Source organism: Apium graveolens, chromosome 2 (assembly GCF_009905375.1).
Source record: "Apium graveolens cultivar Ventura chromosome 2, ASM990537v1, whole genome shotgun sequence".
In the NCBI taxonomy this organism is placed as follows: domain Eukaryota; kingdom Viridiplantae; phylum Streptophyta; class Magnoliopsida; order Apiales; family Apiaceae; genus Apium; species Apium graveolens.
In genome coordinates, this window is record NC_133648.1 from 8,352,821 (window position 1) to 8,364,482 (window position 11,662).

Below are 11,662 nucleotides of genomic sequence, written 5' to 3' on the forward strand. Positions count from 1 at the left end.
ACTAGCTCAAACCTCAGCTCAACCTATAACATTAACAATCTCAAACATCAAACCAAATCAAACCTCAAAGCCAAAATTTTTGTACAAACAAACAGCCAACTCTTTCCTAAAAATTCCAATCACCACAAGTCAAATAAATCTCAAGAAAATCTCAACCCTACCTTTAACCAAGCCTTCACTAAAAGTTAATCTCAAATCTGTTGGAAGAAAGCCTAAGGAAGCCAAACTCACAAAGAAAGGAGAAGTAACTGAAAGGGCCATCTGGAACTGTTTCAAGCAATCTGACTTTCTACCTCTAAAGTGGTGCATCTCAGATGAAGACCATTTTCAACAACTTGCTGAGGAAATAGTCAGAGTATGGGTTGTATCTCTTAGGGAAATTAGAATTTTCTATGAAGATGGTTCCTTTACCTTTCTTGGCAGTGATTTAATGGACTCTCTTTCAACCACAGAAATCAAGAGAATAATAAGTTTGTTAAAGGACAAGGATACTGCCACAAGGGCATGGAGATCAGTTGTAGCTGAGTGGTTGATTGAAAGGGAAGAAACAAGAAAAAGAAATGAAGTTGAAGCTGAAGAAAGAAGGAGGAGGTATGATGAAGAAATTGAGATGTTTATAAAAAGATCAGAAGAGCTTTAGGCAAAAGGAATGAGCAGAATCTCTAAGGATGGGAAATTTCTAAACATCAAAGCTAGTGGATTCTCAAGATTTATAATAGATTTGCTAAACAGTGGTTATCCCAAGGTAGCAAGACAAAAACTTGTAGAAGCTCTAAGTGGAACACCTATTATAGAAGAACTGGAAATTCTTGATCACTTGAAAGATGTTCTTAGGGAAGAAGCAGATACAGAAACTGTCTTTACCTGATACTTGTAACCATTGAACTTTGTAAATCTTATGTTGTACAAAAGTTTTAATTCTATCAAGCTTTGTGTATTAATTTTATTTTCCATCATTTTAAACTTGGGGTTAGTCTTGTTAACAGGCATGAATTTGTGTTAAGCAATCTTCTCACAAATTGGGGGAGATTGTTGTGCAAGACATGCCTGTACATTAACAAGACTAAGTCAACTTGATAACCCTAAGTAAGTTGTATTGTAATCTTAGTCTGCATTTGTACTTGTGACATTTAAAGTCTGTAAAAATATAAAAGAGCAGACTGAAGCCTTTTTCTATAAACAGTGTCAAGCCTAAGAATTCTATCTGGAAGAAGATCAAGAAGATCATGTCTCAGAAGAATTATGAAGAAGCTTGGAGTTGAATAAATCAATTTTAGGAAAAATATTCTAAGTCAAGATCTCTACAAGTCACAGATTTAGTGTTATAGAGAAGTCATTCGAGAACTCCAGAATGACTTATAGAGAACTCAGAAAAGCTTATAGAGAACTCAGAGATATCGACAAGTCAAATTAAAGACATGAAGATTGGAGATATCGACAAGTCATTTCTTCACTAGAGAACTCATAGTTATCGACAAGTAAACATTCACTAGAGAACTCAGAGTTATCGATAAGTCAAATTCCACTAGAGAACTCAAGGATATCGATAAGTCAAAATTCACTAGAGAACTCTGAGATATCGAAAAGTCAAATTTGACTAGAGAACTCTGAGATATCGACAAGTCAAGAAGCCACTGGAGAACTAAGAGATATCGATAAGTCAAGTGAAGATATGAAGATTAGAGATCTCGATAAGCCAAATTCTCTTATAGAGAACTGGAGACCTCTACAAGCCAAATTAGCTATAGAGTACTAGAGATCTCGATAAGCCAATATACTTATCGAGATTTCAAGTTCTCTATAGACCAAACTGGAGATCTCGAGGTAAAATCTCAAAGTACAAAATTGCAGATCAGTTCAATATCCAAGATTAACAATCAACAAACAATCCAAACAGCTGGATTGACAAGTCTACAAAAAGCAACTTGAAGAATGTGCAAGATCAATGGTGAAGATTAACTGACAAAGGAAGATCAAGATAATCACATGATGCTAAAGATATGCTAAGCCAGAAATAGAAGATATACTTTTCTATAATTGGAAATGACAAGTGACAGTTTACTAAAACTAATAGCATGTCTTATTGTACACTGTGTAAACCAGCAGTTAACTGAATTATAAAGTTAACATCAGGTGTGTGAATTCAAAGAAAAAATAACATACAGGAGATGAAATCACATGATTGTCACGTATTCAAGCAAAAATTATCGCTTATTTTTTGTCGTGACTTACTCCCTAGGCATGCAGCTGATCCTATCATTGAGTTGTGCAACTTCTTTCCAGATTTGTGTTCGTCCACCCTCAAGTACACATATTTGAAGAAAATGGAAAAAGATATAGTGATAATAATGTCCAAATTTGATATTGTCTTCAGTCCAGGTCTTTTTAATCCTATAGAACATTTGCCACTACATTTAGCAACCGAGTGTAAGTTGGGTGGGCTGGCTAATGGGCGTTGGATATATTTTGTTGAAAGATACTTTCACAACTTGAAATTGGAAGTTGGAAACAAAGCTCGAGCGGAGGGTTCAATGGCACAACACTACATTGGGGAGGAATGTGTACACTTTTACACGTTGTATTTTGATTCAAAGATTGGATTGATGCATAATCAATTACGTCAAAATGAGGCCCCTCAAATGGTTCATGATATCGATTTGTAAGAAGTTTACACATATCCGGCACATCCTAGTCTACAAAGTAGAGATATAATCTTGATTCTTGATGAACATGTACTCGTGACATACTATGTTCTTATTAATTCGCCGGAGGTTGGGAAGTATCCACAATAAGATATTTATAAGTCATTTTTATTTAAAAAAATTGTTTAGTTCATAATATAATTTTTTATTATTTAACTTGATTATGTAGTGGTTTCCAAAAGTCGGTAGAACGGCAATACCCATATTCCAATGATGCCGAAAAAGAACACTTTCAAAAATAACAATTTCGAGATTGGTTCGAAAGAAGGGTATGCATTGCATTTTATACAATAAACAAACACACACACATACACACATATACATACTTTATTTAGATTATGTTACTCAAATATTTTTTTAGGTACAAGATGATATATAGCTCAACAAGAAATTTATAGACTAATAAGATGTCCTTTGTATAAAATGGAGTCTTATAAAGCATGCAAGTGCAATGGTTAAAAATTTGATTGTGTAAATGCTAATAACCTCACTCCACCAAATTCCGGTGTAGTTGTCATATGTGGGGAATTTTATTGATTTCTTAACATAAAAGTCAATTTTTTTCATTAATATTTGTTTGTAAATCTAATATATTTTTTTAATTTTAGGTACTTGTTACGAAGAAAGTTATGGTAACTATTATGGAAGGATAGAAGAAATATTAAAACTCTTCTATCATAATGGATTTTTAAATGTCATTGGTCTGATCAAACTAAACATGTGAAAGTTGATAGACACCGGATGACTACCGTAGATGTGAAATCAAAATTAAATGCTGAAGACGTATTTGTGTTGGCTAGACAAGCTCATCAAGTGTATTACACACCAAATTTTTTGAATGTGAATCCAACATGGTATACGATTTTAACAACAAAGAGGCGACTAGTTGGTGAAAGTGTGTCAACACAATAAAAATCCGGAATCAATGATGATAATGAAGTGTCAAAAGCTACATCATCGAATGTTGAAAGAACTATTGTTCGCGATCTCTCAAATTTCTTTATTGACTTGAGGATGTTTAAGAATGACTACTAGGTGGATTGCACCAATTAATAATAAAATGAACAAAACAAGGAAGTCGAAGACGAAGACCAAGAAGAAATTGAAGATGAAGATGAATTAAGTGATAATGATGATTTAGTGTAATTCATCATTTTTAATAAAATGTGTATTGAAAGAGTTATTTTTCAACTAATATCCTTTAGTATACATTTAATTAAGTTTTTTATAATTTTATAATATTTTTTATTAATTTTTATAAGGTGAAAATGTGTGTTTTAGAAATTTTATGCAGTACGGCAGGGGAAAACATGGGAGGAAGCGGGGAACATAATTTTTTGGTCAATTATATTCGACCAAAAAAAGGTGACAAAACACCATATGGCTAAATTCTACTCTTTATAGTCAAATTTCACTTATATATATAAATATTTTTTTCATTTATTGACCTCATTCTTCACCTCCTTTCTCTTTCTCTGTAACAATTTAGGGTTTTAATGGCGCTCAATGACGAAGCAAGATCTGTGGCGCTCAGGAGGATTTGTGGCTCACATGTTTCTCTCTCTCTCTCTCTCAAATTAGGGTTTTTGAGTTTTTGGGGGTTTTAAGTTTAATTAGGGTTTGAAGGTTTGTGGTTTGAAGTTTATATGTGTATATATTGTGCAATGGGTCTCTCTCTCTCTAACTCTCGCCCTCTCTCTCTCTCCTTCTCTCTCTCTCTCTCTCTCTCTTAAATTACGGTTTTTGAGTTTTTGTGGGTTTAAATTTTAATTAAGGGTTAGTATTGAAAGATTGAAACTAATTTAACTATTTTCTTTAAATTTTGTGTCAATACTAATTTACCAAACCAAATTAAGTGTTATCTAGTGCTGGCTTTTGCAGTCTCTTTGGAATCAAGTACTGGACACCTTCAACATTAATAAAAATAATTTTATGGTCAATACTAATTTGTTTAATGGAAAATCAACCATTAATTTGGAATGATAACTAATTAATTTGGACATATTCAAGTTATATAAAGATGATTTTTGAGTGTTAATTTAATATGCAAAAACAAGAATTAATACTCTATCTTATCTTACTAAACTTCAGAATAAACAAGTGTAATTGAGTGCTCCACGTGTTTTTAATCAGCTCTTTTAGAGAATTACAGTTGTTACAAATGCTAAGTTTTTTATTATTTATCGACTACGTTGATTTCCAACTACATCCTTACTAACAATAAGAAATATATGTGGCCACTAATTTGTTGAGTAATTCTGAATAAATATTAATAAACAAGAGGGTTCAATAGGGGTAACATGTAAAGATCATAACTATTTACATTGATACTTGAAAGTGGATCATGTATTGGTCCGTGTGTTCGACCTAAAAAAGCACACAAAAAGCAATAATTAACCATATATTTGAAGGATGTGAATATGATGGTGGTTATTAGTGGGAGGAGATTGAATGAATTGATTGGCTTTGTTTCTCTTCTTATTAAATGTAAATTACAGTCTTTCATAAGGTTGACATGGTAGATCATTGGCCGATCTTTGTGGCTATTTTTTTAGGTGGCGTGGGCTGATCTTGGTCTGAAATTAAGGAAGGGCAAGGGTAACAAAAGCAAGAATGGGGGGGGGCAGTATTGGGGGTAGTGAAGCACGCCAACCTCGTGACGAAGAAAGTCATGTGGAAGGGTCACACGAGGTGGGAGAAAGTATCATCAAAATCATGTTTGAGAGGAAAAGACGCAGTTGTTCGGAAGGTGAGTACTCGAAGAAACCAACCAAGGATAAAAAACATGTGGTTTATTTCAGAAGTACATAAAAGGGTAATAAATGTATTTGTATTCATTAACTTATTTAAACATTTAAATGATTATAATTAACATTTTTATTTCATTATGGTTTTACAGTTTTAGGGCGAATACACCAAAGAAAACTCTGGGGTACATTGCTCGCATGAAATGGGATGAAAATGCAGTCAATTCTGATGGATCAACACGTGAAGCTTGGTACTACAGATGCATCAATAATTTCAAAGTAAATGTTTCTTGTTGAAAAATATTTGAGATTGTAGTTTATTACAATTTCATTTACAACCAATATTGACCAATTTGTTATTTTGGCAAGAGTACTACGATTATCCCAAGGGGTGTCTAGAAGAAGAAGGCGACAGAGTTGTGAGGGCGCATATTGCCCGAAATTTTAAATATTATCTTGGCACTAAGAAGTCCGGACTTGTGGAGAAGGTAAATGCCCTGTTGGATAGTGGATATACTGAAGACAAAATTGACATAAAGAGTGAAGCGTTCAGGTTTCACTATTTCTCGTCGTGTGTGTGGTGTTCAATATTTTGAATATTGGGGAACACCGCGATTTAAAACCTTGTCCATTGCTGGCCAGAATGCCCAAAAGATGGTCGAATTTACCTCTCGCAGCGGGGCCAAACCTTATCAAAATAGACGAGAGGTATGATTTTCTCTTTTAAGTTGATTAATGTCTCCTTTTTTTATTTTTATTGACACATAATTGTTTGGTGTTTGTTTTCCGTTTGACAGGAAATAAATGAAGAAAGAGAGACGAAAGGTGAGATGCCCATCTGCTACGAGGAGTTCATGACTAGTGTGTACGACCCCACTAAACCAGTTATGATCGAACTACAGGTTTATATTATAGTCCCTAAATTATTCTACAGTAGGGTTTGTATATACTTGATTTAAGGGGTTTTTATAAATGCTCATTTAGGAGTTTATAAATCTAGGATTTTAAATTTTTATTAAATTGTTGATGTAGTTAGAAATTTTGTTTGCATGAAAGAAAATGTAACTTGTTGCTGATTTAAACTTATTTTGTGCAACTCTATAACGACTCTATATTTTATCATCCCTGTTTATATACTTATATTACATTTTTGTTCCTGAATAATGTCAACACTTAGGGGTTGTTTACTTCCAGAAATGAAAGTTATGTTGATCTAATTAATATAACTTCCACGTCTTTCGTGTTTTCAATCGTGCATTCCATTTTTCTAAAAGTAGAAAACTTCATTTAAGTTTGTATAGGGAAATTATAAAACTATCCCACGCTAGTTTTCAAGCATTTTCAAAATTGTGATTATAATTTAGGAAACTATAGAAAACACGATTTTCTAGTTTTTTAGGTTTTATATTTAGAAAATGACAAAATGAACATGTTATTCTTTTTTTGATTTTTTCTAGGAAATTTTTTCTAGAAAATAAAGCAAGTAAACAACCCCTTGACATAGGTTTGCCATATTTGAAAATAAGATATTTTTTTGACTATCTCAAACGTTGTAGGACTATATCTTGACATAGGTTTGCGGATCCTTCAGTCTTTTAAAATTAAGTTAGGAACTCATGTCAGCGCAGCCTTGGGAGTTGTTCAACCTAAAAGATAGCGGGAAAAAAAAACTCTTTTTGTGCAGGTGCGGGCCGTTCATGCCTTTGGAATCGTCAGGTGCTGACATCTTCTGTGTGACGAACATGGCATCTATCGCCAACTGAGTGGTGGGCCACCCACCTTCGAATGGTGTTGGTCCTACGGACCGCCTTGATTTTTATTTTGTGATTTGGCTTCCAATTTGCAGGAAAAAATGAAACAAGTGCGGGTTGAATTGGAATCTGAGCTGGAGTCGCTGATGAAGCATCATCCCCCCGTACCCGTAGGGAAATTCAGTGAATGAATGATTTTATTATGCTATCTGAAGCGAGATGCCCAATGAAGGGGAAGCTTTTTCTATTTCCCCAAGATACAGTGTCAGAGCTGGTGGGTGGATGGGATGCAGCAGAGCTGTTGAAGAAAAGAAAAGTGAAAGATTCTGAAGATTTTATTGACATTCCTTATGAAATGTACTTGATGATGTCGATGATCTTAGATGATGTGAAGGAGATGGTATGTTCCTTATCCGAGCGGGAGGTGATGCAATCCATTTTGGATGAGGAATTGTGTAAACTAGCCACTGCTGCTTTTCCGGACCCAAGTCAGCAGTCAAAGCGCAAGCATTATGATCGGACATAAAAAGGTTTATTAAGTTCGATCTTGAAGGAAAATGATAAGATCATCGTAGAGGTAACATTCGATCAATTTGCTCCTCAATATATCTTTATTACACTTGAATTCTTATAAATACATTTAGTTATAAAAACACATAGAATTTCATAGTTATTAACTTAAATATGACTATTTTTAATTTTTGGTAGGTATCAAGATTGAAATATCTTGTTATATAATTTGTAGAGTTCAAAATACCAGTTGGCAGTTGCTCATAGAACAATTTGCTTGCCACTTTTGCCCTCATATTATTTAATGGTAGTTGTGCAAATTAATAGAAAGTACTTTATCAACTGAATTTCTGTATATTGATCAAGTTTTCAAATTTACGCTACTGGTTTTATACTGACTACTACTTGTTTCTGCATGTATGAGAGTGTTCAAGGGAAACCTATGGTGGTGGAGAGTACCTGCAATGATGAAGATGGTTTTGGACGCAATCAAGAAGAGAAGAAGAGTACATACACATCTGTTTCCTCTGCCTAGTAAACAGATGTACATCATAATTCATTTTTAAAATCTACATAACCTATGTCAAACTGCTGAATGATTTTAAACTTCAGTTGTATTTTGTTAAAACTATCAAGTATGGTCGAACAATGGCACTTTGTAGTAGCTGGTTAACTTAGTACCATGCTGAAAAACTGTGATTTGTATAGATGAATCCAATACTATCTAGTTGTTTTTGGGATGTTACTATTATAATGAAGATTTCATCTACTAGCATGTTTTTGCTAATTTACTTTTCTTTTAGTCATAATTCTTGTATATTTAGCTGTTTATTTGCATATAGATTTTATATTTTTTTGAGTTTTTGGTAAGTTAAATTCGACTAATTTCTGCAAGTGAAGCTGAGTTTTGGTCTGACAAATTTGACTGAATTATGATAATATTCAAGCTTTGGTCTGATAAGTTCGATTAAAGTAGGTTGCAAATAACAGAATAAAAGCTGAAAAACACGGTCAAATTTAGCAAAAATCAAGTCGAATTTAGTAAAAAGGGTACAACAAGAATTAGTCAAGTTTAGTTATCTCCAGTTTCCAGTCGTTTTTAGCTTACAACTAAAACTGGTCGAATTTAGAAATTTTTAGCATAGTTTCAAATTTTAAGTAGCAAAAATCCGATGCTCCTAAATTTGAATAGATGTAGTCATAAAATTTCGGTCGAAAAAGATCGGTCGTATTTATCCGATCGAATTTAGACCGGTCGAACTTAGTTATGTACGACCGACAGGTTAAATCCGACTCCCTCGTTTACAACTGTTTACTTTTCTGGTCGAATTTAGCTAAATTTTACCATTTCCGGTCATATTTCACGAAATTCGACCAAAATTTTCAGATTATTTTAGACATTTTTGTTGTAGTGTATTAGTTTTGAACATATTTCAAATATTTTAAATTAAACTAATCAACTCATTACTAATAATTATATATCTATATATATCTCAGTGGGTTATAAAAAATGGCCCCAGTAAAAATATTACTCTATTGTAATTCATATAAATTATCTCATTAAAATACAGAATTAGCAACTAATGTCCATTATAAAAGATAAATTTTTCAATTTTTGGGACGCAAATGATATTTGTATCAGTATTCACTACATTGGTTTCTCACTCAATTACCAAAACTTAATGTAACAACACATGATGACTTGAACTTCTGACGATATATATAACAAAACATATATCAATAACCAAACTTCCTAAATCGAAATCTAACTATATATAAACCAAAATTTAGTAATTACCGGTATCAATACCGTATTTTCGAATTCCCTGAAATGAGGTTTGATAAGATCATAACCAAACATATATCAATTATCAATGTTAACATATATTTAAATTGACAAATGAGCGCGATGAGATAACTTAAGTGGTTAAGAGTTTATCTCTTGTCGTCCCAGGTTATGGGTTCGATTCTCGCTCACCCCCGAGATTTGTTAGAATAGATACTCAATTATAAGGCATATAAGCCAAATTAGTAAAAAAAAGGCTTTTCTCATGAATACCTAAATTTTATAAACTTTTTGTAAAAATACTGTCAGTTTTTAAAATAAATTGCAAAAAAACTATCTTTCAAAAAATATTTGTAAAAATACGGAGGTTGCATTCGCAACCATATATGTAACCGCTAGTAACCATGTATGCAACCGCAAATTTGAAAAAATCTGTTAAAATTTACATTTAGTTGCAAAATAAGTTGTACAGGTGGTTGCAAATGGCGAAAAATGAATGCCCATGCAAGGCCAATACTAATACAAACTAAAAACAACCCCAAAATCAACTAAAAACAATCAAACCCACTTTTCTCGTATTATACTGAGATGTAGGCAGGCAGACAGATTGTCGAATTTACTCCTTAATATCAATAGCAGAGGACTATGACAAAAAGGGCGCGACGGCGCATGTTAGAAGGTTGTTAGACATCGTTGCTTGCACCACCAGCTTTGGATCTTCGGCGAACAAGGAAGATTCCGGCAAAAATGCGTCGGATAGCAAGGCCTCCAAAAAATCTATCCGGAAACGAACGTCTCTTCCGCCGCCGGAGAAAAGCTTGTCGGTGTTTCCGTCACCGTGCTCTTTTGTTGCAGCCGTGCTTGCACTGCCGTCGTCGGAGGAACAGCAGTCTAAGTATGATGTGGCGGTGGCAATGAGAGGAGACTGAGAGAGAGGGCAGAGAAGTTAAAAAAAAGAATGAGAAGATGAAGATGGTATTTTTGCAATTTAATTGTTTGTATGTTTAAAAAGATAGTAAATTTGCAAGATTTTAAGTAAGATAGTAGAGTTGCAAATAATTACCCCAAAATTGGTATTCTTGACAATTTCCCAAAGAAAATTGACAAATCGGAGCACGAGAACTGAACCCTTGACTACTCAATAAACCTAGCTCTCATATAATGTTATAATCAATTTATATAAAAGTTTAAAGGAAGAAAGATCCCAACACTAGGGGTGAACGCGAGTCGGGTTGGCCGGGTTAGGAGTAATAAATTAAATCAACCCAATTAATTCAGTTTTTTTAAAAAAATGAACCCATTAACAAAAAAATTATTTTCAACTCAACCGTACCTTTTATACATTGGATCGGATTGGTTTAGGTTAAAACTCGAATAAAATTATTTAAATATTTTTAGGAGTCAAAATTATAAATAAATTTAATTAAAAGTTGAGTGTACCCCATAATTTAAGATAAATATTATTAAATAATATATGTACCATGTATTCTTCAAGTTTAAAGTTCATAACTTATGGTGTATTAATCGTAAACTAATAATTTTATTTTAAAAATATTATTTATTACAATAAATACATAAATTAAAATTTCAACTAATAATACTATAATTGTAAAATCGGGTTGGGATAGATTAGTAAGAAAATAAATTTTTTGAAGTTTGATCGAACCCATTATATTCGGGTTGACAAAAGATTAAACCATTTAAAATTCGGATTTTGGATAGTTCGGTTCTGTTGGCCGAAATAATGGGCAGGTTGGGTTGTTAGTCCCTTAACAATAAGACAAGAATTACAGAAGGGGGGTTGAATGGAATTCTTGAAACTTTTTCTTGAAATAATAATGTTCTAACTCGATTATATATATAAGTGTGAATTGATTAGCACAATGCGGAATAGTTACTTAAATGAATCAAAATACAAGTAATTAAAAACAAGAGTCTATAAAAAATTTCTGGTGGATTTGAATGATTCCACCAGAGATATATATTATATATCGAGAGAACCCTGAGTACAAAAATGCTCACAGCTGCTTACAAATATTGGACAACTAAGAATGCAGAGAAATACTAAGAATTCTGCTTACAAATGTTTCTCTGCTTCTGTCTTCTTAGGTTTCTATAGTTGCTACTTCTTGATTTATATATATCACCAAGATTACAAAGTAATGA